Source organism: Bison bison, unplaced genomic scaffold, assembly GCF_000754665.1.
Source record: "Bison bison bison isolate TAMUID 2011002044 unplaced genomic scaffold, Bison_UMD1.0 scf7180017864519, whole genome shotgun sequence".
In the NCBI taxonomy this organism is placed as follows: Eukaryota; Metazoa; Chordata; class Mammalia; order Artiodactyla; family Bovidae; genus Bison; species Bison bison.
Window position 1 is genome coordinate 1,781,187 of NW_011495072.1, and position 5,826 is coordinate 1,787,012.

The 5,826-nt window shown below is 46.2% G+C and overlaps 1 protein-coding gene across 4 annotated transcripts in view; it reads right to left on the minus strand.

Annotated features, from left to right (window-relative positions):
- ZNF454 (zinc finger protein 454) overlaps window positions 1-5,826 on the minus strand; it is a 31,450-nt gene that overhangs the window by 22,266 nt on the left and 3,358 nt on the right. The window contains exons 4-5 of one of the 4 annotated variants that reach the window (XM_010830703.1): window positions 1,186-1,743; window positions 39-340 (exon numbers count right to left, since the gene is read on the minus strand). The gene's annotated coding sequence lies outside the window, so the exon portion shown is untranslated. Of the gene's footprint in view, window positions 1-38; window positions 341-1,185; window positions 1,744-5,826 lie in introns of those variants that run through there. The other 3 variants (XM_010830705.1, XM_010830704.1, XM_010830702.1) reach the window with 3 other exon arrangements.

Sequence of the window (5,826 nt, forward strand, 5' to 3'; positions counted from 1 at the left end):
CAATTTCCCCCTAGCAATATGAGTCAAATTCTCAGTACCTTTCCTTCTGTATCTTGACTTTTCCTTGAAAAAAGCATCCTCCAGCCCGATTTCACACTTTTTACACACCCTCTGGCCTTTTGCCCTTAAATTATGCTGAGAGATCTCAAGAAACGTGTGACTCCTGCCTGGACACCTGCCTAATCCTGGGAGGGGAGTAGAGGAAGTAGGGAAGGAGGGTCGTCTTCTTTCTCCTCAAAAAAAGAAGCTAAGAAGGCTGCATCTTCACTGTCGAGACGTCTCTCAGGCTATGCTGTTCTCTAGCCTCAGGACTCCTTCTCTGGGACCCGGTTTGGGTGACCTGGAGAGAAAAGGTGGGCGAGAAGCAGTGTATCTGTGGGGGTCGGTTGGGGGTGTTGGACGCAACTTATTTTAATCGTACAACCCACCCACCGGCCCTCTGCCTCTCAGCTAAGTCCCTTGGGGAGCTGCTGCAGTGGTTGCGCCGCTGCAGACCCGGCCTCAGCGAGTTCCAGATACAGGGAGCTGAACCACACCAGGAGCATCTACCACCGAGCGTAAACGGGATTACCGGAGTTGGTTCCAAATCACAAGCCAGTGACCCTGACCGTATCTTTCTCCACATGCACCCGCGGATTCGGACCCTAAACCCGAGCCCACACTTGGCCTTTTTGTCTTTGGAATCTAACCTTGGCCATACATCCAGGGAAGTTTGGGGCGTCAGATCAGCGCCCTTCAGAACGGACCACTACCCAGACCGACTCGGTTTTCAGCCGCCCTTCCCACCAGCTCCACCACCCCAAGGCTGCTCCCGCTCTCCCGATACGGCTTTGGCCACCGTGCCTAGTCACCGCTGGGTTGCCCTTCGAGGAGCCTCTGCCAGCGGTGAGATCCACACCGCCACATCGCAGGCAGAACACAATGAGCTGGGCTGCAGTCGGGGTCGGAACTGCGCTTGCGCGTTGCCGAGGGACCTGCTCCGCCGGATTCTCACCGGTCCGAGAGCTGCCGCGCTCCTGCTTCGCAGACTCCACTTCCCAGAAGGCATATCGGCAGCAAGCGCCGGCCTCCGCGCGGGGCGGAGAAAGTGACGTTGCGCGCCTGCGCAGGTAGCCCCCCCGCCCCCCGCCCCGAGCCCGGGCCAGAGAGGGTTCGGTGTCGAAACTACATTTCCCAGGGACTCGCCTGGTGGTCACGGTTCCCCAGGCAGGTGACCCCCCAACACGCTGATCTTCACGTGCGGATTTGGTTCCGTTCTGGTCAGCACGACGAAGACAGACACCAGCGAAAAGTTGACAAAGGGATACGGGAGGTCATGCCGGGCGAGCGGCGCCTGATCCGACGAGGAGAGCGGAACCGGGACGCGCCTCAAGTTCTCAGTAGGAGACAGGTCGAAAAGGAGAGTTCCCGAGTGAAGAACCTCGCGATTACTAGCGAAGGCAGTGGGGCCGTGCTTCGGCCACGGGAACGCTAAAGATGCTAACAGTGGGTCCTGGTGTTTGGGCCGGAGCGTGGTTCGGGCGATGAGTGGGACGCGGGAACCAGGTCGACAGAGGTGCGGGCAGATGACTGAGGAGGCCGCTGTGGTAGTTCAGGACTCAGCGGATGCTGGCTGGGAACAGAATGGTGGCCACAGGACAGAGGGCATGGTGCGAGAAACGTCCACGAGGTAGAATAAATTTGGTTCTCCACGTCTTAGCAAGGAGCCCTGATGCCAAGGAGTTTGTATTGTACAATTGGGTGCTGTTTAGAGAGATGGTATTTATTTTTGTGGACAGTATCTTGCGGAGGCGGGCAAGGATGAGATAAAGTATAGAAAACTCCAACTGGAGATATTTAGTTGCCTTTGAATATGTATTTTCTGGGAGCTCGGAAAGTAAACATTTAAGGGTTTTATCTCCCCCCAACCCCACCCCGCCAAAAAAAAGTCAATAATGAGACCTGAGATGTGTCAATTAGGGAACTGTTGGCCACATCTTAGAAAGCAGTGTTTACTTATGGCATTCTGTTTTCGTTTTTACTATTTCATTCTGTAGACACCTTTGGAGTGTCCGCTTGTGTCAGGCACTGTTCTAAGGACCGGAGAAACAGTGAAACCGTGGCATGCTGCAGTACATGGGGTAGCAAAGAGACACGACTGAGCGACTGAACAACAGCACTGTTGCAGGCTGAATTCTACTAGAGGTAGTACTCAATAAACAGAAAATATTTTATTAGGTAGTGATGACACACTGAAGGACTGATGCGGAAGCTCCAATACTTTGGCCACCTGATGCAGAGAACTAACTCATTGGAATGATGCTGGGAAAGACTGAAGGCAGGAGAAGGGGACAACGGAGGATGAGATGGTTGGATGGCATCACCGACTCCATGGACGTGAGTTTGAGCAAGCTCCGGGAGTTGGTGATGGACAGGGAAGGCTGGCGTGCTGCAGTCCCTGGGGTCGCAAAGAGTCGGTCACTACTGAGTGACTGAACTGAACGGATGACACACTTAGGCTGTTAGGTTTAGAGTGTGACTGGGTGGGGAAGTGGGGATTATTTTAAGTAGTACTTTGAGTTCTCTTTGAGGAGGTAACATTTGAGCAGAGATCTGAATGCAGTAAGGAAGGAAAACATGTGAATATTGGGAAGAGAACAGAAATGCTGACCAGAGATAGAGGTGTTGTTGGTGAGTCTGTGGTTTAAGAAGGCCACTATGACAGGAGAGGGCAGTCAACAACGGAGAGTGGGAGAGGAGATTAGAAGGGACTAGAGGGCTTGAAGGCCATGGTAAAAAGTTTGGGTTTATTCTATACGTTATAGGAAACCATCAAAGGGGTTTAAGCAAAAGAGTGGTGTGGCTGAATACATTTTGACAGAATCAGTGGTCTGCTTTGGGGAGAAAAGGCTGTGGTGGGGCTAGAGCTAATACAGGGAAAGCAGTTAGAAGGCTGTTACAGCAGTGGGGTAATAGGAGGAGGAGAGAGCCTCCTACAATTATATAACCTTCCTACAAGGTATTTGCTTTGAGAGCCCAAGATAATTGAGATAATTAAAGGCTCTGGATGCCATGCTAACAAGTTTGGATATTGTTCATATATATGAAAATGATAATATTTATTTAGCACTAATATGTGTTGGGCACTAAGCATTTTACATTAGTACTGAATGTAATCCAAAGCTATAAGGTCTGCACTGTTAACAAATAAAATTGAGACAGTGATACATTAAGTGCCTTGCCCAGGGTCTCATGTCTAGGGACCAGGAATCCTGCCCCTGCTGGGAAGAAAGGTGCAGGAGTTTCCGCCTTCCTTGTTGCCCAGGATGGCTGAGCACTGACATATGAGGACCCGAAGCTTCCAAAACTCCTGAAAAAGTGAAACCTTCATTTATCTAACCCATTTCTCCTGCTGCTCCCTCTAAAGGTTAACATTTTACCAATTTGGGGTTATCACATCCATCTTATAGGCTTCAGTACATTTTATTCTTCCTCTCCTCCTCCTCCTCTGCCTCCCTTTGAGCCTTTAATTTTGCTACTTTTTCATTTTTCATCTATTTTCTGCCTCTCTGCTTCCTTCTTCCCTTCATTTCTATCTTTTGAGATCAGGTGGGGAACAAGAAAAACAAATATATGAAGGGAAAGGAAGAAGCTGGTGTAAGGGAGAGACATTATTTAAAATCTAAGTTTCTGAGGTTATAATTAATTCAGTGTTTCATTCCCCCTTAGTCCTTGCCTTTTTTTTTTTTTTTTAAACTCTGTAGAGGTCCTGTAGCCCATAGAGATCAAAATGATGTAGTTCCAAACACTCAAGAGTCCATGGGAAACCTCCATTGCTATCCAGAAATATCTTCTGTACCCATTGTTTCTTGTTCGCCCCTCTCCCAGTGGAAAGTTTCCTTCCTCCTGTTGAAAAAGATCCCTGTGGCCTCTGCCTCTGTCCTAGATCTGATTTCCCCACTTTGAACTGCACATTCCCTCCTCTCTGCACTTTCAGGCTCTCCCATGCAGTGATAAACATGCTCAATTCTTCTGCCTTAAATCATACAAATGCTCCTGGCAGATTATTTGTTGGCTAAATCAACACCTTTCTCAATCCCCCCCTTTGCTTACCTAAACTCCACTATAGAGGCTGGAAGAGCTAAATATTTTTTTCTGACTCCTTTGCTCCTAGCCTCCATGCAACACAGCACCTATGGTCAATAAGATGTAATCAGAAGTCTGCTGAGGGCTTCTGGGAAAACCTTTTCTGATAAAAGGCACAGATGTTGCTGGTGCTACCCACCCCTTCTTCCTGCTTTGAATGCAGATATTTTACCTGAACAATGGGAGCCATCCTGTGACTTGATGAAAAAGTCATGACACTCAAGGCACTGAATTATTTTGCCTTTGAAACAGTGCCAAGCACCTCCAGATTAGTTATGGGAGAAAAACAAATCCCTGTTTGCTTGCAAGCCATTGTTTTTTGGGCTTTCTGTTATTTGTAGCCAAAAGCTTTCCCTCTCTCAACCACAGTCTCCCTCTAGTTACCTTCCTAAATCTCTCCTTTGTCAATCAAGCTATTAAGTCCTTTTCAACCTTTAACTCACTCTTCAACCCGCTAAAAATTAGAGATTATAAAAAACCAAAGGCCATTTTCTATTTTTACCTTACTGTAGCATTTGAAAATCTATCTCTATGCTAAAATTCTTTTACTTCTATGCCACCACCTTCTCCTGATTTTTCTGTTTTTCTTTTTTTTGCCTGTTTTTTCTCCTCAGCTTCTACTAATTTGACATCTCCCACTTGTGTGTGCTAATTCATGTCTGACTCTTTATGACCCCATGGACTGTAGCCCACCAGGTTCCTCAGTCCATGGGGATTCTCCAGGCAAGAATACTGAAGTGGGTTGCCGTGCCCTCCTCCAGGGGATCTTTCCAACCCAGGGATCAAACTCAGGTCTCCCTCATTGCAGGTGGATTCTTTAACAGCTGGGCTACCAGCAAAGCTTCTTAGTTTAGCCTTCCACTTACTGCATTTAAAGATAGTACTCCCAGAATCCCCTTTTATCACCACCCTTCTACTTATTCAACTGCCTATCAGTAATCTTCATTTGGATACTACTCACTCATAAAATGCCCCCAGACCAAACTCATCATTGCCCCACAAAATCAGTCAACTTTTTGTGTTAATTATGGCAGCCATCCACCTAAATAAATCTGAGTGCTCACACTTAATTACCACTATACCTAGATCCTGCCTTATCATTGCTTGAATTCTTCCTTTTCTCTCCCATCCCACTGCTAGTTTCTTAGTTTAGCCCTAGGAAAACAAAGACTATCTTTTTCAGTTTGATTTCCTAATCATTTTTATCACCTATAAATGAAATTGCTTTAACTACTCTCATAACTATAGATCTATAAAATCTCTCCCTATGACTGTTTTGAATATTTTATGAGTTGTAAAGATTTTGTTAATAACATCAGATTTTCATGTCTGTTAGTGTTTAGCTTCCTCTCCTTACCACTTTGATAGTTAAGAGTACAATCCAAAGATGTGTTTAAATCCTATGTACTCTAAGACTATATTTGTTATATTGTTTTCTAAATAATTAGCTTATTAACAATAGTTTAATGACTGTTATTGGAGAATTAAAACAGCATGCTATTAAGATCTGTACAATTATTCTGTCATCTGGTAGCAACCAGCCAATATTTCAGAGGAGAAAGTAAAAGGGTGTAGAGGAGGACATGAAACAATCATAGAAGTTGGTGGAGGTACAAAATTTTGACTGAACAGATTCAGGGAAACCAGATTGTGGAATAGGAGCATCTAGATAACATATATAAGATGGTGAAAAATCAAGGA